Source organism: Scyliorhinus torazame, chromosome 13, assembly GCF_047496885.1.
Source record: "Scyliorhinus torazame isolate Kashiwa2021f chromosome 13, sScyTor2.1, whole genome shotgun sequence".
Lineage (NCBI taxonomy): Eukaryota > Metazoa > Chordata > Chondrichthyes > Carcharhiniformes > Scyliorhinidae > Scyliorhinus > Scyliorhinus torazame.
Window position 1 is genome coordinate 61,232,072 of NC_092719.1, and position 26,224 is coordinate 61,258,295.

At 46.4% G+C, this 26,224-nt stretch overlaps 1 protein-coding gene across 2 annotated transcripts in view; it reads left to right on the forward strand.

Moving 5' to 3' along the window:
• LOC140388059 (copine-8) overlaps positions 1 to 26,224 on the forward strand; it is a 544,832-nt gene that overhangs the window by 96,613 nt on the left and 421,995 nt on the right. The window lies entirely within an intron of this gene.

Genomic DNA, 26,224 nt, shown 5'->3' on the forward strand with positions numbered 1-26,224 from the left:
GGGTCGGAGAATGGCCGTTGGCCGCCGTGAATCCCGCCCCCGCCGGCTGCCAAAGTCTCCGGCACCGGATATTCGGCGGGGGCGGGAATCGGGCCGCGCCGGTTGGCGGGCCCCCCCCCCCCCCCGCTGGATTCTGTCGTGGTTCCCCAGGACGACAATTTGTTCACACCGATTAAAACAGAGAGTCTGAGCAGCAATCTTCCAAGCAGTAGACTTTATTCACCAGCACAAGAGAATAAAATCGGGATGTCCGGAACAATCCGACGAGCCCTCAGGCTTACAGTCTTTTTATGTACATTTCAGCTCCATATCTCAAGATTCTTATCTTACTTTACAGCCCGACCTTGCTTTGGCCACCATTGTTTTTAGTTGACTCTTTATCTGTCTTATTCAAGATTGGTCGCTTCCTGTTACATCTCTTTGTTTCTTAAACCATGGTGGTTATAACTCTTGCCCTTATCTAAACTTCTCTGTTTGTGCAATAATCGTGGTTTAGCTGACTTAGGCCGAATGTGTAGAAACACCTGCTCACTTTATTCTCTCTTTTTTATTATGGTCAACTATTAAATTGAACCACTGAGCAGTATTCATTGTTCCCCCAAGTGACTATTGTTTGCATTCGTTAATTAGTGACTGCTATACTACTTCTCTGGGTCTTCTGCTTTGATCATATCAACTATACTTGATTACATTAGGTCATCTATTCTATGTTTGATTACGTTAGGTCACACGAGGTTACTCTAGGTTACATTAGGTCACATAGGTTACATACCCATTTCACTACTCACCTAAATCTGCTTTATTATTTCACTAGAACCTATGATTCTGAATTCCATACCTAGCTCATACAATATCCAGTACAAATTTCCCAACATGTCCCCCCTTTGAGGCTATTTCCTAGCCTCATCCCGATTACCAAGCTCAAATAATCCCCTCGCTCGATCCCATTTGCATTTTTATTTTAATCACTCTTTGCAGGCAATGTGGAGGAGCCGAATACTTTGGTCAGGGATCAATGTCCCTATTCTAACTTTATCATAATGTGTCTATCCAGGTTCTGATTCTTGGGTTGCTCCCCCAGATTGCCTGCTCCTGACAGTCATCAGCCAAAAACCTTCCCACCCTTGTCTAGGGAAGGGAAAAAGACTGATTCCTGTGTACAGACTAAGTTCTCCTGGTCCCCCGCGGACTTCAGCAAGGTGCTTATCGCTGTCACAAGACGATCTTCCACTATCGTAGTTATTTTACAGAGTGACGAGTTTCAACTTCGACCAAGGTCATGGTAAATTCACTCAGCGGGGGCGGCTCAAAGTTTTCCCATTCCTCTGTTTTTCCTCTTGAGCGTGAGTTGCTTATCACCCGTGTCACCATCTGCCGCGCTGCCACTCTGGTAAGGAAGGATCTCAGGACGGGTAGAAAGCAACAAAATATTAATCCCAGAATGATTATTGTTGTGATTGCTACAGCTCCAGCCTTGGCAAACCATGCCCCCCATCTTCCTAACATTCTGTCCAGCCAACTCCATACCCCATGCCCAAACCCAGCATTTTCTTTCATTTCTTTCGCAAGATTCTTTAACTTATTCATGGCTTGTGTAAATGACCCCTCTGGACTAGTGTTATTAGGGATAAATGTGCAACACTGATCCCCAAACATAACACACACACCTCCTTTTTCTGCCAGGAGCCAATCTAATGCCTGTCGATTTTGCCACGCCATTTTGCTAGTCGCATCCAACTGCTCTCCCAAGGCCTCCAGGGCAGCATTTGAATAATTAATAAACCTCTGCTGATTATAATAGATGTAATTGATCCACTCAGTATTCTTGTTGGGTGTGATCCAAACAAAGATGGATTCAAACCCTGCGGCTATTTCGCTCCTAGCTTTGAACTCATTCGGGATGCCTCGGGGCTGTCCGATTGCGTCCATTTGTACGTTAGGGTCAAGGGTATATGCCCTCTTAACTCTTTGTGATTTAATTTCGTTTTCTACCGGCAGTATCACAGTGCTCTGGGCCAGCATAACTCGGGCACATAGTCCCTTCCAATTCAGTGGTAATCGAGCCAGCAGCCCTTTTTCCGGGCCACAAAGCCACCAGAGATCGGCCAGTTGATTTACTTGAAAGTCTAATACATAAGGAGGGGGTGGCGTTCCCCCTCTCCGGGCGGAAACACCAGGGATGATCAGACCACGGACGTCGGTTATATTCCAAATCCTTTCACACTCTCCTGTGTAGTTTCCCAAACTACTTCCCGTGCTGCTTTCCCTCCAATAGCAATCTTGGATTTGTAAGTTGGGCTCTACCCTCCATTCCTTTGGGGCCGCGTCCATTGCCGTTTTTGGCCACATTGGACAATTGTGGGCTACATTGTAGATGCCCTTTTTTACCCCAGCAAGCAGGATGCATTGGTATTGACACCTCGGCATTTTCCCCTTACAAAGGTTATCACATGCGGATCCTGAACAGTTTATCGTCTCATACGTGAACGTCCGATTCCCTATCGTATATGTCTGTGTATATGTGGTATATGTACGGCAATTTTCCTTTTTCCAGTTTTGCAGCCTGGTTCTACAGTCTCCTGATCCCCACGGTATATCAGTTACTTGGGTGCTAGGTCTTTCTGCTGCACATATCACACACTCTTTCCCATCACTGTTTTTCTTACCTGTATACTCAGCCCATTTCCACCATTTGTTTTTCTGTGCTTTCTCCCAAATAGTATTTGTGCTCACTGATCGTTTACGTCTTGTTTGTCTTAATACTCCACCTTCCTGATTCTGCACCCCTATGTCCTCTGCATCCCACTTTCCTTTGTTATGGGTCAAGGAAGTCCCTAAGGGAAATAGTTTCCAAGTCCCAGGTGGGGAACGAGGCCCCTTCCCTGTTCTCACCTCCCCCGGCACCTTGACTAACAGGCCCAGGCTGGGCATTTGTATCATCAGCCAGCTCATGCACAGAACCACTTTCATCATCCTCTACTCTTTCTGTTCTACTTTGGCTCTGTTCCTCCTCCCCACGATTCTCCCCGTGTAGTTCTATCTCTTCCTCGCTGCTACTTCTATCCGCACTGCCACTATCTTCAATCTCCCTTCTCTCCCCTACCCCTGGTATCGTTCTGGTACAATGGTTCAAGTGATACCACAGTGTACTGCCTTCTACTTGCAACGCCGTGGGAGACACTTTGGTGACTTCAAACGGTCCTTCTCGTCTCGGTTCGTTCCAACGTCTCCGGAACTTTCTGATGTATACTTGATCTCCAAGTTTGATCTGGTGTTCCGTTGCAGGGCTCTCCTCCTCCTTGGCCTTTTCCTGTTCAAATATAGTTCTATGTATAATAGTTAATTGTCGTACATACTCCCTTGCGTCCTGATCTAAACACTCCAGCGCGGGGCCCCCTGCTCCCCTGATCTTTGGCACCGGCATTACCCTTCCTGTCATCATTTCATGTGGGCTCAAATGTGTGATTCTGTTTTCCTGACTCCTGTATTGCATTAGAGCCAATGGCAGAGCATCCATCCAGTTTTTCCCTGTCTCGCTGCAAATTTTGCTTATTTTAGCCTTAAGGGTCCCGTTTGCTCTCTCCACCATTCCTTGGGATTGAGGATGATACACACATCCAAACTTCTGCTTTATTCGGAGTGCTGAGAGCGTCTCTCTCAGTGCCCTTCCTATAAAAGCAGATCCATTATCTGAACTTAATTGCATGGGTATGCCAAATCTTGGGATAATTTCTTTTGACAGGAAGTTAATCACCGTTCCAGATCCTTGATCTTTGGATGGCGTTGCTTCTATCCATCTGCTGAATCTATCAATAATCACTAGCATGTATCTTTTCCCCCTTACCACCTTTCCCATATCCACATAGTCCATGCATAGATGTTTAAACGGTCCTTCGGGAATGGGTATATGCCCTATTGGGGCAGTAATGCCCTTCCTGATATTATTCTGAGCACACACCTCACACTGACTTAGTATGTAGTCAATTGAGTTTTGCAGGTATGGTGACCAGAATCCTTCCTTCTTGATCTTTCTAGCCACCTCTCCTCTTGCACAGTGGTCCACTCCATGTGCTTCGCTGATTAGTATGGTTAGTAATGATGTGGGTGCTATGACCAATCCCTCCCCATTTCTCCATATTTTGTCATGTTGTTCCTGTAGTGCTCCTCTATCTTTCCACATTGTCTTTTCAGCTACAGGGGCTTCCTCCTGTAACTGTGCCACATCGTCTAATGTGATTTGAGGTTCGATATTCCCCACACCTGGCCCTGGGTGCGGCCTTGCTATTTCTACTGGGGCTATCGTAGCCTCAATGCATCCTGACGCTTCTTTAGCTGCCTTGTCAGCTTTGGTGTTTCCCTGTGTGATGCTATCCGTTCCCTTTTTATGCGCCTGACACTTAATTATGGCTAATTCCCTTGGACCCATCATGGCCCTTATTAAAGCCCTGATTTGACCTTCGTGGTGTATTGGTCCTCCTCCACTTTTCATAAATCCCCTTTGCTTCCATATTGCCCCAAACAGGTGGCAGACCCCGTGGGCATAGGCCGAATCAGTATAAATTTCCACCGCTTCCCCGTTTGCTAACTCACATGCTCTGGTCAGTGCTTCAAGCTCCGCTAACTGGGCTGAGCATGGCTGCTCACATTCTTTTGCCTCTATTACCTCAAATGTTTCCCCTCTCTGTTCAACTACTGCATAGCCAGCATGATTTCCCCTATGATCCCTATAACACGAACCATCAACATACAACGTTCTCTTTTCTTCTGTGCTTAATCTATCTGCCTTCAAGTCTTTCCTCAGTTTCATAAACACTCTTGTCTCTCTTACACACTCATGCTCCTCTCCCTCATGTGGTAATGGCATATAGTCAGCTGGGTTGGCCCTATTACACTTCACTATCGTAATGTCCGGGAATGTGGTCAGCATTTGAAAATGATGAATTCTAGCCGGCGTCAGAACAAACTTCCCTTTTTCAATCAATTCAGCTACCTTATGGTACACATGTATGTTTATCGGATATCCCATTGTGACTGTAGCTGCCTTTTCGTACGCCCACCAAGCTGCTGCCAGGCCTTGATAGCACGGAGGATATCCCATTGCTACGTCGTCTAGCTTGGTACTGTAATATGCTACAGCCTGCCTTCGTCTACCCTTGCAATTTTCCTGCGTTAACACTGCTGTAGCAAATCCGGCTTCTCTGTTACTCACAAATAAGTCAAAGGGTTTGTCATAGGTCGGTAAAGCCAATGCTGGTGCCTGTGCCATTTCTCTCTTTATATTCTCAAATGCGTCTGAAGCATCTTTATCCCATCTTAGTTTGGTTCTTAATTCTTCGCACCCTGCCTCCTTCATTATCTTTCGTAGTGCCTGCGTTTTTTCCGCATAGCTTTCCACCCATTCTGAACTGAATCCTGTCATTCCCAAAAATGTCATCATTTGTCCCACCGTCTGTGGTTTCGGAACTTTTAGTACAGCTTCTATTTGCTGTGAAGCTATCCCCTTCTGCCCTGCTGATATTTCTCTTCCCAAGTACTCTACTTTTTTCTGGCACAGCTGCAGCTTTTTCCTGGATACTTTATGGCCCCCTTCTGCTAGTCTTTCCAATAGTTTTAAACTATCCTTCCTGCATTGTTCTTGTGTTTCTGTGCATAATAATAAATCATCCACATATTGTATCAGTGTTCCTTCCAACTGCACTCCTTTTAAATCTGCTCTCAACACCTGATTGAATACATGTGGGGAGTGTTTAAATCCTTGGGGCATCCTATTGTATGTGTATTGTTTCCCCTCAAACGTAAATGCAAAGAGATACTGACTTTCTTGAGCTAGCGGCACACTAAAAAATGCCGAACATAGGTCTATCACAGTAAACCATCTACTTTCAGGTGGTATATTTGTCAACAAGGTGTAAGGGTTTGGAACCTCTACTGGCATATCTTCCACTACCTCATTAATTGCCCTTAGGTCATGCACCAATCTCCATTTTTCTCCGTCCGCCTTTTTTACTGGTAGCAGCGGTGTATTACACCTGCTCCGGGTTTCCTTTAATACCCCTGCTTCTATCAATCCCTTAATCGTTCCTCTAATTCCTTCAATTGCTTCTGTCTTGATTGGGTATTGCGGCCTATAAGGTCCCTGGCGTCCTGTCTTTAATCTGACTTCAACTGGATTAGCGGTTTTGACCCTCCCTACATCCGTGTCCTGTCTGGACCACAACTCCTGCGGGAGGGAGTTCAAATCCTGCTCTAAACTCTCTCTCCACTCCAGTTCCTGTTTCTCAAGTTGCACTCCTATTGTTATTTGCTTTGGTTTCCCAAGCATCTTAACATCCAAAATTATGTTCATCATTTGTCCATCGCTGGACATCCAAATATCTACATTGTCTGTCTGGACAAATTCTAAGTCTTGTGCTCTTAACACCATTGGTCCTAGGTCTTTTGATCTATATCCCGGATTCACTTTCAATGTGACATGTGGCTCCGCCCCAGATACAGAGAACCATTTGTCAACCCATTCATTCCTAACGATTGTGAGGGCCGCTCCCTCTAGTCCGATTAAAATACTTCCTGACTTTATTTCCTGTTCTCGTCCCGCCTCCCTTTCCCATTTCTCCTGTACCTCAGGTTCCTGCTTTTCATCAAATATCATTGTACTATGTAATTCTGTTCTTGGCCATTTGGCTTGTGGAACCCAAGCGTCTATAAGTTTTCCCCAAACTTCCCATATCTGTTTTTTAACTTGTTCCTCTATATCTCCCAACCAATATACATTAACCCTTTCCTTTCCTGGTATTTCAAGTGGATACATTCCCATCAAATCAATTCCTTGTTCAGTGCATTCTAGCTTCAGTCCTAGACCTAGGATTGCATCCCTTCCCAATAGATTTAAAGGAGTTTTATCACATACTAAAATAGGTACATGGGTAGTCTTATTTCCAATGGTAACAGGCACCGGCGTCGTCATTCGAGCTAATGTTACTTTCCCCGAGAACCCCACAGTTTTTACAAACTGGTTTGACAATGGTAAGTGATCCGCATATTTCGTTTGTATGCACGTACATGTGGCGCCGGTGTCTATCATCATGGGGACCTCGATCCCTCCTACTCTAACGTTAACTATAGGTTCCTGCTCTGCGGTTTCTGTTATTTGTACGTACTGTCCTACCATTTTGGGGTTCTCTGGGCCTCCCTATGGGGAACTCTGATGGTTTACCGGCCCTTGAAACATCGGGATGCTGTTCGGCGACACTTGGATCAGTTGCTGGCCTGTCTGCTGCTGGTTTTCTCCCTGCCTGGGGGAATTCCGCGGGCAATTCCTTTTTATGTGCCCTGCCTCCCCGCACCCCCAACACACACCTGAAGGGCCAGGCAATGGTCCCTGTCTCGGAGTCTGATGATTAACCTGTCCCTGTCCTCTCTGATTCTGATAGGGTGGCCTACCACCTCCCTGTCCTTTCCCATTTCTATTCCAGTCAGTCTGACTTTGCAGGGCGTATGGGTTTTGATAATTTAGGCCATAGGCTTCTGGGTTCATGGACAGTGGGAAGGCAGAAATGTTATAGGTTATGATGGGCCGGCCTCCATCCCCGCTCCCCCCTAATATTGGTGCAGGTATTTCCTCTGACTTTTGCTCCACCATCATCGGTGCTATTTTTCTGGGTGCGAGATCCTCTTTTGCCTTTATCTTATCCTTGCTTTTGATCTCCTCCAATTGTGCCTGAAGGAGTTTACGTTGTATCTCCTTCAGCTGTTTGTCTGCATTCTTTTCATCTTTGCGATGTCTTTCTACTGCATGGGCAACATAATCCACAAACTCTCGGTAGCTTTTTGAGTCCAAGCCCACTACTTCCTCCAGTCTTGTCTTAGCTGAGACTGGCAAGCCCTCTAGGATTGCAGCCCGGAACATGGAGTTGGTCAGCGGGTCTATTAGAATGTCCCTTTCCGTGTCCCTTCTCCATCTTTTTAATTGCTTTTCCACATACACAGCTGCATTCTCCTCCTCACCCAATGGCTCTCCCCTTAGGGTTTTTACATCCATTCGGTTGGGGTATATATCCCGCAGTGCCTGCCAGATGTCGTGGCGATACGGGTCCATGAGTGTCCCATCTACCTCTGGGTCATAAGCTGCGGTCGGGATGCCAGCACGTCTCATTACTTCCGCCATTTGGTCCATTCCTAGCACCTTTGTCAGGAGAGCTTTGATGTCGCCCAGTGCCATCCTTTTTCCCACCATTCCTGCCTCCAACTGTCCAATCCACCTTCCAGCTCCATCCAAAATATTGGGTAATTCATTAATTAAACTAGGCAAATCCTGACCTGACCAAGGGATATACTGCAGTCTGCCACCCTTCAGAATCACCGGGAACATCCTTTTCTCTCTCCTATCCACAGCTGGAAACTTTACAGGTTGGTGTTTTTCCCGCGTTGATTTTCTTTGTTCCCCTAACACTGATTGTCTCCCTTCGTCTTCACTACTTTCTTCTGTCTCTCCTTCCATCTTTCCCTCTATTCTATTTTTCTCTGGGTGCTTCCACATCCATGTTTTCCCCAATCTTCGTCTGTCTGCCCCTTTGTGCACTTCCCAGCATATTTCCTCTATGCTCCTTTCTCTTTCTTTTTCCTCTCTGTTCACTCCGACTCTCTTTCCTTCTATTTTTCCCTGTGATGTCTCACTTCCACACTCGTAGGGATCATCTTCTGTTTTCCACTCATATTCTTTTCTAACATTCTTTCCTTTCCCTTCTCGTTCCTTATCCACTTTCATTACCTTCTTTGCCCATTTCAAAAGTTCTACCACATTTACTTCTTCCTCCAACTCCTTTCTCCTTTGGCTCAGCCCATCCAAATCCTCTTCTGTTTTCCTAGCCGCTTCTTCTATACCTTGTTTCTTTTCTCTCTCCCTTTGTGCCCATTCCTCCTTCGTCATCTGTTCTATGTTATATTCTCCCTCAAAATTCATTGTGCCTGATATAACTGGGTACAGTCCCGTGGAGCTCTGTTCCCCTAAGTATGGGGGCGGGGCTACGTTTGGATCTTCCAATTCTGCTTTTTCCTGAAGTTGCACTGGCATCTGCATCCTACCTCCCCTCCATACCCTTCTTCTCTCTTTCCCCTCTCGTTCGAATAGTGCTAGTATCTCTAACTCCTTTTCTCGCTTCTCCCTTCTTTTGCTCGACCTATCCTTAATTTTATAGTTCTTTATCATTCCCTTCTGGTCCCCACACCTCTCTATGTCCCATGTGCCTTCCTCCGGCCACTGTGTATTGGTCTTACTTGTTCTTTTGGCCCACTTTTTAGAGACGTGTTCTATATCTCCCCTGAGGGCTGGGAACTTATCCCCTACTATCTCCACTGGTGTTTTAACTTTGTGTGCCATTACTCGTCTTTTCGGACTACTGTCACAATTTTTATCACTTAATCTGTCAGAGTTAGGTATCACAGTGATTATTACTCGCTGTATTGTTTTTCCGTGCTCAGTCCCCTGTTTACCTTTCCTTTGGGTTTCCCTTACCAATATCTGTAACTCTAACCGGGGTCCCGATATCCACTTCCCCGTAGTCCCCTGTCCCGGCACTATCTTCCTCTCCCGGGCTATAGGGTAGTAGGTTTTCACTTGCTCGTCTATGTGTATAGAAACCCTGTATCGGTCAGATTCCTTTATTAATTTCTCTAGAGTTTCCAATTTTATTTCGTCTATCCAATTCCTATCGGTTATTCCTTCCCAGTTTACATACGGCCACTCATTCTTTATCTCCTCTAAGTTAGTTATATGTGTAATCTTTTTCCAATCCAGTGTTGCTTCCGTTTTTGTTATTATCCTTTTTAATCCCCTGACTTTTCTTCCTTCTCAACCGATTGTACCAATCTCGCCACTAGGCGGTTTTGTCAGTGTAATCTTTCCAAGTTGTTAGTTATTACCCTACCTGTGTTCCGACTCTCCCTCTTATTTCTGTCCTCCACGCCGCTACCTCAGACCAGTTTGTTCAAATTGGTCTTTTACTTCCTCTATTCTAGCTGCTAATCCCCTTCTCTGGGTTAGATTCCACTCCTGTGCTTTTGACTACCGTATTAGGTCAGAGAGCGATCTCTCACTGATCTCTCTCCCTCTCGGTTGACGTCCCTTACCCGAGGCCCTGGGTAGGTTTGGACTGGCAGATTTTCCCACACTTACTCTCTTCTGGGCAAGTCGTAACCTGAAAACCCCTCCAAACCGCTTGACTTAACCTAATTGCATTACTTTAGCGTTCGGCCTTTTTCCCGTCTCACTTTTTACCCATTCACAGACAATACAGTATTCTCAGCGCACTTTTGCATGCAAAACTCTACTCTTCAGATCAGACTCAGTCTCTCAAAATATTTTACACAATTTAGTTTTACCTATGCAGGATATCTTTTGGGTTGGGGAGATCCAGGACCAGCAGAGAGCCGGGTGCGCCGGGCCTCGAGATCCCTTTTCCGACAACAAGGATTTACATGCAATACAAATCTGCTTACCTTGCTGTCAGAATGCCGGCTTTGGGATGTCCAGCCCCGGTCGGACCTCCGCCTCCGCCACTCCTTCCAGATGCTTTTCTGGGCGATCTCTCACCAACCCTGCTCGCAGCGCCAATTTTGTCGTGGTTCCCCAGGACGACAATTTGTTCACACCGATTAAAACAGAGAGTCTGAGCAGCAATCTTCCAAGCAGTAGACTTTATTCACCAGCACAAGAGAATAAAATCGGGATGTCCGGAACAATCCGACGAGCCCTCAGGCTTACAGTCTTTTTATGTACATTTCAGCTCCATATCTCAAGATTCTTATCTTACTTTACAGCCCGACCTTGCTTTGGCCACCATTGTTTTTAGTTGACTCTTTATCTGTCTTATTCAAGATTGGTCGCTTCCTGTTACATCTCTTTGTTTCTTAAACCATGGTGGTTATAACTCTTGCCCTTATCTAAACTTCTCTGTTTGTGCAATAATCGTGGTTTAGCTGACTTAGGCCGAATGTGTAGAAACACCTGCTCACTTTATTCTCTCTTTTTTATTATGGTCAACTATTAAATTGAACCACTGAGCAGTATTCATTGTTCCCCCAAGTGACTATTGTTTGCATTCGTTAATTAGTGACTGCTATACTACTTCTCTGGGTCTTCTGCTTTGATCATATCAACTATACTTGATTACATTAGGTCATCTATTCTATGTTTGATTACGTTAGGTCACACGAGGTTACTCTAGGTTACATTAGGTCACATAGGTTACATACCCATTTCACTACTCACCTAAATCTGCTTTATTATTTCACTAGAACCTATGATTCTGAATTCCATACCTAGCTCATACAATATCCAGTACAAATTTCCCAACAATTCTCCGGCCCGGATGGGCTGAAGTCCCGCCGATAAATTGCCTGTCCCGCCGGCGTGGATTAAACTACCTTTTCAACGGCGGGACAAGGCGGCGTGGGCGGGCTCCAGGGTCCTGTGGGGGGCGCGGGGCGATCTGGCACCGGGGGGTGCCCCCACAATGGCCTGACCCGCGATCGGGGCCCACCGATCCGCGGGCGGGCCTGTGCCGTGGGGGCACTCTTTCCCTTCCGCCTCCGCCACGGTCACGATCATGGCGGAGGCGGAAGAGACTCCCTCCACTGCGCATGAGCGGGAAACTGTCAGCGGCCGCTGACGCTCCCGCGCATGCGCCGCCCCGAGATGTCATTTCCGCGCCAGCTGGCGGGGCAACAAAGGCCGTTTCCGCCAGCTGACGGGGCGGAAATTCCTCCGGCGTCGGCCTAGCCCCTTAATGTTGGGGCTCGGCCCCCAAAGATGCGGAGGGGCGGCGCGATGCCCGTCTGATTGGCACCGTTTTGGGCGCCAGTCGGCGGACATCGCGACGCTTACGGAGAATTTCGCCCCTGATGCGGGTCTTTGAGATAATGAATGGGTACAACAGTGTCGATTTGGAAAGAATATTTCCACTCATAGGAGAAACCTAAACTAGGATGCATAGGTAGAAAATAATCGCTAACCATTTGAATAGGGAATCAGAGACATTTCTTTACTCAGAGATTGGTTGGAACATAGAAATCGCTGCCATTGGAAGTGGTTGAGGTAAATAGCTTAAATTTTTTCAGGAGGAAATTCGACAAAAGCAGAAGAATTAAGGGAATAGAAAGATGAACTCAAAGGCTGAGATGAGGTAGATGGAATGGGAGGAGACTTGTGTTTAGCACAAGCACCAACCCAGAAAAGTTAGGCAGAATATGGCGGCATGGTGGCATAATGGTTGGCACTGCTGCCTCACAGCATCAGGAACTCGGATTCAATTTCGGCCTTGGGTGACTGTGTGGAGTTTTCACTTTCTCCCCATGACTGCGTGGGCTTCCTCTGGGTACTCCGGTCTCCACCCACAGTCCAAAGAAGTGCAGGCTAAATTGCCCCTTCGTGTCCAAAGATGTGACTTTAGGTGGGGTTGTAGGGATAGGGCTGGGCGTGAGCCTAGGTTGGGTGCGCTTTCAGAGGGTTGGTGCAGACTCAATGCGCCAAATGGCCTCTATTATTAGGTCCAGAAAGGAGTCCATACTGAGCCGAACCAGGTTGAATCATAACGAAAAAGGTTTAATGCAACAGAATAAGAATACAGAGCAGTTACTCTACTACAGGAGCCAGCTCACAGTCCATGGCCCTCTGGTTTTATACAGGATGTGGATGGGGGCACCCTGCCCCTCAGTGACGGAGTGCTTTTCCCCATAGTGTCAATCCCCCAGTCTCATAAGTGTCCCATGACCTGCTTAAGGTTTCATACGCATCTCATGATCTACTTAACCACAAGTTATGACAGCCTCCTTCTGCACTGTAAGAATTCTATGTTTCTAATAGCCAGTTGTGTGCTTTTAGACACGTTGTGTGCACATTTCATCTTTTAATCCTCGTTATATTTTTAAACTCTTTTTACAGGCCTTTTCCTTTCTATTGACATATTCTGTTCTGCTTTATTCTGCTTTTATTTCTTATTCCAAAGTTTTTTCAAAAAGATCGGATAGCACAAATTATTTTCCGTGATGCACTTCGTGATGTGATTAAAAGTGAAATAACTAATAACTTATAAGTTACTGGCCAACATGCTGGCATGAATTACACAGTCACTGTGTATCGCAGCAATCATTCAGCAAATATTAATTTGAAATTACTTTTTAATTTTCATAGCTGAGTGAATTTTCAAAGTAATACTATTTATTCTGCATACTATTCAAAGGGACTTTTGGAAATGTTTTAAAGCATTAATATTTTAAAACAATTAGATTATTTGGTAAGAGTAATAGATTTTAAAAACTAAATGTGAAGTAGTTGCTGTGACAGTTTGAGGTAACGTATCAGTGTGGGGGCATGGACTATTCATGCTTTTGTAATATGTAAATACGGGAATAAGCAGTGAAACAGTAAAATGATCTATATTATCAGCAGCCATGCCAAAAACATACTTATTATCCCTTTCCTGCCAGAAAGCCCCAGTTAGATTTATTTTGTTGATGGTTCATTTGCCATAAATAGACTGGCCAGCTTAAAGTTTCATTGCCTTGGTTACTTTAAGTGCGGCCCTCAAAAAGTCACCTGTACTAATAAATAATGCTGCCATTAATCAAACGATTACATTACATGATTGCATTATTGCTGCTTGAGTTTTGACAGTAACATCACACATGGTGAAAGTGATTTAATATAAATGCAAATTCTATCTTGTTTGTTATTAAATACTCATATGTGAAAACAGGACTAACGGCTTTGTGAACTGAGATGTATCCTCTCAGGAGGCAGCTAGGTAGTAATGATCCCTTAATTGCAATGTTAATGGTGGCGCAGCATTCTGGCAATTAGAGATAAGGAACTATCCATCTAATTGTGCTCCGTGTGATAAAAGAAGGGACAAAGGCGCAGGTGAATGACGAAAAGTGCTGACAGCAGCTGGTGACTCCAGTAAGAATTGACAAATGGAAGAAACTGATGATGTGAAATTGGCCAAATTTGCAGATGATACTTTAGTCGAGGGGCTGTGAAATCGTCGAAAGCAGATCTGAAATTACAGAAAGAGCTGGACAAAATATTTAAGTGGGTGGGCCAATGACAGATAAAATTTAACCTGGACAAAGGTCATAAATTCAAGTGGGACAATATACATTTAATTTACAAAATAACAAGATAATGAGAAAAGCCATTCAGGCAAAGCTTAGTTTATCTGTTGAGAATGAATCAGAATTTTCCTGAGTTTAACATCCAACAGGTACTTAAATAATTCCAGAGTTTTTACTTCCACATACTCTATCTGGAACCACACGTTTAACAGAGGAGCAATCAAGGAAGCCATTGGTATTTTGATTTGTTTTGCCAGATGAGTAATAAATGAGACAAGAACAGAGGATGCTGGAAAAATTCAGCTGGCCTACCAGCATATAACAGGAGAGAAAGAGAGTTATTGGGCGCCAATCAACCAAAAAGAATCTATGTCCGGTTTCAGGTGTGCAGGAGCTGAGAACGACCCCGCTATTCAACGGCACTTTGCCATTTTTTTGGCCTTGGCGAGGAACTCCCCGTTGAGGCCGCACTTTATCGCCTGTGCACGAAGACTACTTGCGGATCAGGGCTCCAATTTTAAAGGCAGGCCCAATCTTTAGACACCCCACCCACTCAGCGACCCCGCCATGGCCCCCACCACATCACCCAACTCACCTCTTCTGGGGTGGTCAAGCTCCCCCCTCACCCTACCTCTTATGGCCAAGACACACCCGGGCCCGAACCCTAGCATGCACAACCTAGCACCTGGGCAACTTGGCACTGCCAGCCTGGCAGTGCTCCTGCTAGCTTTGCAATGCCACCCAGTCACGAGTGCAGTGCCAGGATGACACTACCAAGTTGCCAGAGTGGTACTGCTAAGGTACCCAGGTGCAAATGGGAGCGACAGGGTGATCTCCTGCCCAATGTCCTACCACCCAGGGTCTCCAATGGTCTGGGAGATCCTCCAGGTGATTTTCCAGCATCCACTATTAGAATCCATAGTATGCATATAATCCTTAAAGCGCAAACAGAGGTCATTTGGCCCATTGGGTCTGCACAGATGCACAGAAAGAGCACCCTACCTAAGCCCAATCTCCACCCTAACCCCGTAACCCCATATCTTTGGACACCAAGGGGCAATTTGGCATGGCCAACCCATCTAACCTGCACATCTTTGGACTGTGGGAGGAAACTGGGGCACCCAGAGGAAACATGCAGGCATGAGAATGTGAAGGCCTGAATTGATCCCAGGTCCTTTGTTCTTGTTTCAGATTCCACCGTCCGCAGTTTATTTTGGTAATAGATAAGGCAGATGAACTGATGATAAAATCATTAAGTGAGTGCTCTCACGAGAGCTGTGCCCATTTGCGGTCACCAAGGCAAAGGATACATTTCACCTTTGGAGATCACAGTCATTTTTTAAATTTTTCCAATTAAGGGGACACTTAGCATGGCCAATCCACCTACCCCGCACACCTTTGGATTGTGTGGCTGAGACCCATGTAGACACGCGGAGAATGCGCAAACACCACACGGACAGTGACCCGGGGCCGGGATCGAACCCAGGTCCTCGGCGCAGTGAGGCAGCAGTGCAAACCACTACGTAACCTTGAGATCACAAAGTTGACATCTATTGTTAAACATTAGATGATGAAAGAATACTGCAAGAGACCTGGGGCGTCATTCTCCGACCCCCCGCCGGGTTGGAGAATCGCCGGGGGCTGCCGTGAATCCCACCCCCGCCGGTTGCCGAAGTCTCCGGTACCGGATATTCGGCGGGGGCGGGAATCGGGCCGCGCCGGTTGGCAGGCCCCCCCGCTGGATTCTCCGGCCCGGATGGGCCGAAGTCCCGCTGATAAATTGCCTGTCCCGCCAGCGTGGATTAAACCACCTTTTGAACAGCGGGACAAGGCGGCGTGGGCGGGCTCCGGGGTCCTGGGGGGGGCGCGGGGCGATCTGACCCCGGGGGGTGCCCCCACGGTGGCCTGGCCCGCGATCGGGGCCCACCGATCCGCGGGCAGGCCTGTGCCGTGGGGGCACTCTTTCCCTTCCGCCTCCGCCACGGTCACCACTATGGCGCAGGCGGCCGCTGATGCTCCCGCGCATGCGCCGCCCCGACATGTCATTTCCGCGCCAGCTGGCGGGGCAACAAAGGCCGTTTCCGCCAGCTGGCGGGGCGGAAATTCCTCCGGCGTCGGCCTAGCCCCTCAATGTTGGGGCTCGGCCCCCAAAGATGCGGAGCATTCCGCACCTTTGGGGCGGCGCGATGCCCGTCTGATTGGCGCCGTTTTGGGCGCCAGTCGGCGGACATCGTGCCGTTTCGGGAGAATTTCGCCCCTGGACATTTCAGCATTGGTAACAGGATTTCATGGGCAGGCTTAGTTTTTAAGGTAAATAATGTGGAAAAAATAGATTTCTAAAATTAGTTCATGCTAAATTGTGACAGTGGAACTGGAAATCTAAATGTAAGCTATTAAATGGCAGATTTAAAACTGATATCAGTAGGTTCTGAAAATAAAAAGTGATCAATACATGGAATTACCTTCCATTTTGAGTAAGTGTGGGTGTTATTTAAGTTGGAACACTTTAGGTTCACTCTGGACAAATAAACTAAGCTTTACCTGAATGGCTTTTCTCATCTGTAATTGTTCTGTGATTTTGCAGATTGCTGCCCAGCTGAGCTTAGTTGGAAACCTCTGGTTTGTATGGCCCAGTATTACACCTTCTTCCACTCGATCCCTGGGGAAATTGTCAGGGTTCCTTTGTGCTCTGCTTTGACATGTACATTCATCTGATCATTTTTGTCACCCAATTGCTGCATTTAGCTTCAAAATGTCCATGGCCCTGACGACAAAGCTCTCAGAATCTGTAAACTCATTTGGGCGAACCTATCATAGGGCTGATGAACATATGGTGACTCCTACCCCTTACGGGGGCTGGTCCCTCTAGTTACAAATTCCCTTGCTCTATCAACCATTGTAGTGATGCGTCCATTTTCATTAGGTTCTGGTCTTATCTCTTTGATTCTGGCTTCTCCCTTTGAGATGCTCATCCTGCACTAACTCTTCCTTCTCTTGAATGTTTTCTTTGTTTACTGTTCTCACAAGGCCCGTAGTTAGATTTCCTTACTGACCTGTGTCTATTCTCCAGCCTATGCAACAAAGGTCCTGTCATACTTGGTGATTTCAAACCTCTTTTAAACGTCCTAACTCTCTTTCCTCCAAATTCATCTGCACTCATGCCCTTAATTTTAGGTCCAGTTGACATATTCTGGCTGGGCCCTGACTGTTTTTGTCAGACCTGGGAACTGGACGGCTTGCATGCAGTTTTATTTTGAGCGAATTAACAAACGAACCTTCTGGCAATTGCTGGGCAGCTAGTTGATGTGTTTGTCATTTTGTGAACCATCTCTAACAGTTCATGAAGTTATGATGCAAATGTTTTTTCAACAAAGTTTTTCTCTCCATTTTCTTTTATTATTTTAAGATAGATGTTGAACATTTGGGAGGATTTTGATATATATGATAAAAAACATATCATATTTGAAAGAACAGCAAATTACACTCATGTAGCACCTTTAACATGTGCAAATGCCCCAAATTACTTCATGAGATCATAATTGGACAAAAATTGACACCAAACCAAATAGGTGACCTGAAGCTTGGACAATTAAGTAGATGTTAAGGACGGTCTTAAAACGATAGAGTGAGGTGGTAGAGGAAGAGATCTTTAGGGAGAGAATTGCAGAGCTTCAAGGCCAGGCATTTGGGGGGTCCACTAGACCTGAGTTCAGGGTATGAGACGTCTTGTATGGTTGTAGAGTTGGTACAGTCATTTGTGGGCCATAGTTTCTGTTTTCTCATACATTGGATAATAATACATTAGCTTAGATGAAACATATTAAGGTCACCAAATATTACATTGTTTTAAGCAGAACTGAAGTATTAGAACAAAAAATGTGTTTCAAAAAAATCAACAATGGATGTAAGTCCTGGATAATTATTCATTTGTACCAATTTCAGTATGTCTGCATTAAAAGAGAAACTAATCTCGGCAGGCAGAGAAAATTGTGATTTAATTAGTTATCTCCTTATGTCTCCTTTGTACCTTAATTCAAAAATTACCTCAATCTCCATGATAAATTACTATAGTGAACTGATAGACCACAGCTGCATTTTATGAAAGAGAATATTAATAAGTGGTTGTCGCAAAGGGGACCACCATGTAGAGAGGGCAGAAAGAACCATTGAGCTATTTTGTTTCCATGACATTTAGCAAACCCAATACTATTTCCCATGGTTGAGCACAAGAAAAAATTGTCTTGTGCTTGTTTGCCAAGTGAATTGTTGCTCATGATCTGCTGTTTCTGGTAGATTTCCTCAGTGGTGTCTGTCATGTTCTGTCGACTGGCCGGTATGAATGATGCACTTCAGAACATCTAGTTCTTGGCCAGTCAAAATAATTTATTATAAAATAATTGCATGGTAAAGATAACTGGAATAAATATATAACAAACTACTAACACTAACTAATAATCCTACGGCTCCTGCAAAATACGTCTATCCAGTAACACGACTGTCATGATATCCAGGTAAACATCATAGCACAAACATACACACATACTGCTGGACAGATCAACGGACCAATCAACACACACACAACACCACAGCCAATCAGAGGCAAGAGCATACACAGTACAAAACAGGGAACACGACACTTCCTGAGCATTCCAGCAGGAGACAGCTCAGGGCACAGAGCTCAGAGCAAGCCACTCAGACATCCACCATGTGCTGAGTGCCACTACAAGATAGTATTAGGAATAGGTCCACAGATTCTAGGGTTTTGATCGAACCTCAGTAACCAATTTACCACTGTAAATAAATGATAATAATAAAACTGAGTTGTACCATTCGCAACCGTGTTGGTTCATCTGTGTAGCAGAGTACCCAACACATCAACGACTTACTCTGAACTCCGCGAGGCACAGAGTCACATGGTAGGTTTACACCTTGTGGTCAGAAGTTGTGTCCATTATTTTATACAAGATTGCTTATGCATCTCATCAGATCCTCTTTCCTTTGGAAATGTAGTTATTTACGTTCATTAGATAATTTTTGCAATTCAATATAATATGCATAAATCTTTACATCTTTAATCTATTTACAGTCTGTCACAAATTCAGTCTCTCAGATTTACATCTTAGCCTTGATGATTTCTGAGTGGCTGCTGAACTTATGAAGTTACTTCATCTTCCTTTGTAGTTGTGGATGCTGCTAGTTGTTCTTCTTGTATTGTTGTGTCTTTATCTTGTTGTGGCTCGGTATGCTGAACTGTTTTTTCTTCAGCTGTCTTGGCACTTCTTGCGGTTGCATCACAAAAGGTTGCTGAACTTTCAGCAAAGCTCTTCTGGTTCCCCTTAAGACAACGCCTTCATCCGTGATGATGAGATACAAACTTAGACCTGCTTGTCGCAGTGCTTTCGCAGACTTTGACCATTGAAATCTTCCAGTGTGACCACGTCACACGTTCTTAAACGTTTTAAAGAAAAAGATAGATACCTTTCTTAAGAATAAAGGGATTCGGGGATATGGTGTACGGGCCGGAGAGTGGAGCTGAGTCCACAAAGATCAGCCATGATCTCATTGAATGGCAGAGCAGGCTCGAGGGGCCAGGTGGCCTACTCCTGTTCCTAGTTCTTATGTTGATGTTCTTATGTCATCTGGTTGCAATGGTTGGAGTCTACTCGCGGATCTATCATAAAATCCCTTTTGCCTCCTTTTTTGAGAGATCAGTTGCCCCTCTGATGTGAGGTTAACTGTTTTTCTAGGAATATAAGGCAAGGTCAGCAACTGAGCTGACGAATGCCCTTTGGTTAATGGTGAAGCACGATATCTCAGGAGCGCAAGATAAGTGTCGTCTCGGCTATCTATGGCTTTTTTCGGTAGTTGTTTCACGACATGAACACCTTTCTCAGCCTTTCCATTAGACTGAGGGTACAGAGGATTCGAGGTGACGTGTTGGAAATCATACTGATGTGCAAACTCTGTCCACTCATAACTATTGAAACGGGGCCATTGTCACTCATGACTACATTTGGTATACCATGGCACGTGATAATCTCTTTAGGATGCTTAATTACACATCTGGCCATGGAATTCGCTAGCTGTGCTATTTGGGGATAATTGGAAAAGTAGTCAATGACAAGAAGGTATTCCTTTCTTTCCATTCAGGTAAAAGAGATCCATGCCAACCTTCTGCCATGGAGTTGTGATGATCTCTACCATCTGCGTCGGCTCTTTGCTCTGTTTGTGTTGAAACTTTTGACCGGTTTCGCAGTTATGAACCATCACTTCAATATTGTGATTTATCCCTGGCCAATAAACTGCATTCCTGGCTCTACTCTTGCACTTTTCTATTCCCAAGTGTCCTCCATGGAGTTTCTTTAGGATCATTGACCTTAATGATTGTGGAATCTCAAATCTTTGTTGTCGAAGCAAAAATCCATTTGCATCACTTAACTCCCTTACATTATAAAACCATTAGCAGGAACCTTTAGCCAGCCCTCGTAGCGATGTGTTATCACCCTTTGCAAAACATTGTCTTTGGTCTTTTCCTCCTTTATTAATTTTGACTTGTTATCAGATACCAGCAGAGACTCAGTGAAAAGGTTCACATTTTTTATCATAGAATTTACAGTGCAGAAGGAGGCCATTCGGCCCATCGAGTCTGCACCGGCTCTTGAAAAGAGCACCCTACCCAAGGTCCACACCTCCACCCTATCTCCATAACCCAGTAACCCCACCCAACACTTAAGGGCAATTATGGACACTAAGGGCAATTTTAGCATGGCCAATCCACCTAACCTGCACATCTTTGGACTGCGTGAGGAAACCGGAGCACCCGGAGGAAACCGACGCACACACGGGGAGGATGTGCAGACTACGCACAGACAGTGACCCAAGCCAGAATCGAACCTGGGACCCTGGAGCTGTGAAGCAATTGTGCTATCCACAATGCTACCGTGCTGCCCTTAACTTGAACGTCCTCATCCAACTGGTGGATCTCTTCTATTTAAAAAATAAATACATTTAGAGTACCCAACTATTTTTGTCCAATTAAGGGCCAATTTAGCATGGTCAATCCACCTACCCTGCACATCTTTGGGTTGTGAGGCTGAGACCCACACAGACACGGGGAGAATGTGCAAACCCACATGGACAGTGACCCAGGGCCGAGATCGAACCCGGATCCTCGGCTTTGTGAGGCAGCAACAATGAGATGCTTGCCTGGTGTGTAAATCAGCTCAAAGTCATAGTGTTGTAGCTTCATGATCATTCGCTGAATCCTAGGGGACATTGTGTCAAGATTTTTCTTACGTATTGCGACCAGTGGTCAGTATCCACTACAAACGATGGAAGACCATATACATAGTCATGGAACTTACTAAGACCATTAATTAACCCGAGGCATTCCTTTTCAATATGCGCAAACCTGCGTTCAGTATCAGACATTGATCTGGATGCATAGCTACTGGAAGCTAGTTTGCTTCCAGATCTTGATGTAGTCGGACCGCTCCCAAACCATCATTTGATGCATCCGTCAAAATCTTTTTCGTTGGGTCGAAAAACTTCAGGATTGGCGCTATTGTCAATGATACGTGCAATGCTTGCCATTCCTGTTCATGTCAAGCAGACCATTGGAATACTGCTTCTTTCTTGATAGTTTCTCTGACGTGTGCCGTTTTAGCTGCAAGATTGGGAATGAATTTTCGAACAAAATTTATCATCCCTCACATTCTTAGTATATCTTTTTTTATCATTGGGACGTGGCATCTGCAAAATCGCTTTTATTTTATCTTGATTGGGCTGAATGTCTTGTGCGACGAGCTCCCAGGAAGGTGATGCTGTGCACACCAACTTGACATTTAGTCCTGTTCAACTTCAAGCCATTCTTTTTTTAAAAATATATTTTATTCAAATTTTTTGGCCAAACATACCAATACGTAATGTTTCTTTTACACAACAATAAAGCAATATAAATAACCGTGGCCAGTTTTAAACAAATAAATAAGTAATATATAAACAAAAACAAAACTAAATGGCAACTGCCTTGTCCAAAATAAATACTCTCCAAAAATACAATCCAACAGTCCAATATACAATTACATATACCAAATACCTATACATATACAATAACATCCCTGAGAGTCCGTCCGATTCCTCCCCACCCCCCCCGCCCTTCCCTTCCCCCCCCCCCTGGGTTGCTGCTGTTGTCTACTTCTTTTCCATTCCCTCTACCTTTCTGTGAGGTAATCGACGAACGGTTGCCACCGCCTGGTGAACCCCTGAGCCGAACCCCTTAACAGGAACTTAATCCGTTCTAACTTTATAAACCCTGCCATATCGCTTATCTAGGTCTCCACACCCGGGGGTTTGGCTTCCTTCCACATTAACAATATCCTGCGCCGGGCTACAAGGGACGCAAAGGCCAACACGTCAGCCTCTCTCGCCTCCTGCACTCCCGGCTCTTCTGCAACCCCAAGTATAGCCAACCCCCAGCTTGGTTCGACCCGGACCCCCACCACCTTCGAACGCACCTTTGCCACCCCCACCCAGAACCCCTGTAGTGCCGGGCATGACCAAAACATGTGGGTGTGATTCGCTGGGCCTCTCGAGCATCTTGCACACCTATCCTCTACCCCCAAAAATTTACTAAGCCGTGCTCCAGTCATATGCGCCCTGTGTAGCACCTTAATTTGTATCAGGCTTAGCCTGGCACATGAGGATGATGAGTTTACCCTACGTAGGGCATCAGCCCACAGCCCCTCCTCAATCTCCTCCCCCAGTTCTTCTTCCCATTTCCCTTTCAGCTCATCTACCACGATCTCCCCCTCGTCCCTCATCTCCCTGTATATGTCCGCCACCTTACCGTCCCCCACCCATGTCTCTGAGATCACTCTATCCTGCACTTCCTGTGTCAGGAGCTGCGGGAATTCCCTCACCTGTTGCCTCGCAAAAGCCCTCAATTGCATGTACCGAAATGCATTCCCTTGGGGCAACCCATATTTCTCCGTCAGCGCTCCCAGACTCGCAAACGTCCCATCTACAAATAGATCTCTTAGTTGTACTACCCCAGCTCTTTGCCATGCTCCAAATCCCCCATCCATTCTCCCCGGAACAAACCTATGATTGTTTCTTATCGGGGACCGCACCGAAGCTCCCGTCCCTCCCCTATGCCGTCTCCACTGCCCCCAAATTTTCAATGTAGCTACCACCACCGGGCTTGTGGTGTATTTCTTTGGTGAGAACGGCAACGGCGCCGTCACCATTGCTTGCAGGCTAGTCCCCCTGCAGGACGCCCTCTCCAATCTCTTCCACGCCGCTCCCTCCCCTTCTCCCATCCACTTACACACCATTGAAACATTGGCGGCCCAGTAGTACTCACTTAGGCTCGGTAGTGCCAGCCCCCCCCTGTCCCTACTACGCTGCAAGAATCCCCTCCTCACTCTCGGGTCTTCCCAGCCCACACAAAACTCATAATGCTCTTCTCAATTCTTTTGAAAAAAGTCTTCGTGATCACCACCGGGAGGCACTGGAACACAAAAAGGAATCTCGGGAGGACCACCATTTTAACCGCCTGCACCCTAATTGCCAATGACAGGGACACCATGTCCCATCTCTTGAAATCCTCCTCCATCTGTTCCACCAACCGTGTTAAATTGAGCCTATGTAATGTACCCCAATTCTTGGCTATCTGGATCCCTAGGTACCGGAAGTCCCTTGTTACCTTCCTCAACGGTAAATCCTCTATCTCTCTGCTCTGCTCCCCCGGATGCACCACAAATAACTCACTTTTCCCCATGTTCAGTTTATACCCTGAAAAATCCCCAAACTCCCCAAGTATCCGCATTATCTCTGGCATCCCCTCCGCCGGGTCCGCCACATATAGCAAAAAATCATCCGCATACAGAGATACCCGGTGTTCTTCTCCCCCCCCGAGTACTCCCCACCACTTCCTGGAACCCCTCAATGCTATGGCCAGGGATTCAATCGCCAGTGCAAACCATAACGGGGACAGAGGACATCCCTGCCTCGTCCCTCTATGGAGCCGAAAATAGTTAGACCCCCGTCCATTCGTGACCACGCTCGCCATCGGGGCCCTATACAGCAACTGTACCCACCTGATATACCCGTCCACAAAGCCAAATCTCCTCAACACCTCCGACAAATAATCCCACTCCACTCTATCAAATGCTTTCTCGGCATCCATCGCCACCACTATCTCCGCTTCCCCCTCTGGTGGGGGCATCATCATTACCCCTAGCAGCCTCCGTATATTTGTATTTAGCTGTCTCCCCTTCACAAACCCAGTTTGGTCCTCATGGACCACCCCCGGGACACAATCCTCTATCCTCATTGCCATTACCTTGGCCAGAATCTTAGCATCCACATTCAGGAGGGAAATGGGCCTGTATGACCCGCAGTGCAGCGGGTCTTTTTCCTTCTTTAGGAGGAGCGATATCGTTGCCTCTGACATAGTCGGGGGCAGCTGCCCCCTTTCCCTCGCCTCATTAAAGGTTCTCATCAGTAGCGGGGCCAGCAAGTCCAAATATTTCTCATAGAATTCAACTGGGAATCCGTCTGGTCCCGGGGCCTTCCCCGCCTGCATGCTCCCAATCCCTTTCACTACTTCCTCCATCTCAATCTGTGCTCCCATCCCCACTCTCTCCTGCTCCTCCACCTTAGGAAATTCCAGCTGATCCAGAAAGCACATCATTCTCTCCTTCCCGTCCGGGGGCTGCGCTTCATATAATCTTTCATAAAATGCCTTGAACACTCCATTCACTCTCTCCGCTCCCCGCTCCATCTCTCCCTCCTCATCTCTCACCCCCCCATCTCCCTCGCTGCTCCCCTTTTCCTCAGTTGGTGGGCCAACAACCTACTCGCCTTCTCCCCATATTCGTACTGTACACCCTGTGCCTTCCTCCATTGTGCCTCTGCATTACCCGTAGTCAACAAGTCAAATTCTACATGTAGCCTTTGCCTTTCCCTGTACAGTCCCTCCTCCGCGTATTGTCTGTCCACCCTCAGAAGTTCTTTCAACAACCGTTCCCTTTCCCTACCCTCCTGCTTCCCTTTATGTGCCCTAATAGATATCAGCTCCCCTCTAACCACTGCCTTCAGTGCCGCCAAGACCACTCCCACCTGTACCTCCCCATTATCATTAAGTTCCAAGTACCTTTCAATACACCCCCTCACCCTTAAACACACCCCCTCATCTGCCAATAATCCCATGTCCATTCTCCAGGGTGGAAGCTGTTGTTTTTCTTCCCCTATCTCCAGGTCCACCCAGTGTGGAGCATGATCCGAGATGGCTATAGCCGTGTACTCCGTCCCCGTCACCTTTGGGATAAGTGCCCTTCCCAAAACAAAAAAATCTATTCGTGAAAATACTTTGTGTACATAGGAAAAAAACGAAAACGCCTTACTCCTAGGTCTACTAAATCTCCAGGGATCTACTCCTCCCATCTGCTCCATAAAATCCTTAAGCACCCTAGCTGCAGCCGGCCTCCTTCCGGTCCTGGACCTCGATCTGTCCAGCCCTGGGTCCAGCACCGTATTAAAGTCTCCACCCATTACCAACTTCCCCACTTCTAGGTCCGGGATTCGTCCTAACATACGCCTCATAAAACTGGCATCATCCCAGTTCGGGGCATACACGTTCACTAATACCACCGCCTCCCCTTGCAGTTTGCCACTCACCATCACGTATCTGCCCCCACTATCCGCCACTATAGTCTTTGCCTCAAACATTACCCGCTTCCCCACTAGTATGGCCACCCCCCAGTTTTTTGCATCTAGGCCCGAATGAAACACCTGCCCCACCCATCCTTTGCGAAGTCTAACGTGGTCTATCAGCTTCAGATGCGTCTCCTGAAGCATAACCACATCTGCCTTAAGTTTCTTTAGGTGTGCGAGTACCCGTGCCCTCCTAATCGGCCCGTTCAGCCCTCGCACATTCCATGTGATCAACCGGGTTGGGGGGCTCTTTACCCCCCCCCCCCTTGACGACTAGCCATTTCCTTTTTCAATCCAGCTCCTCACCCAGTTCCCACGTAGCTGTATTCCCCCCAGGCGGCGCCCCCCCGCCCCGACCCCCCCCCCTTCCATACCAGCTCCCCCTTCTCCCCAGCAG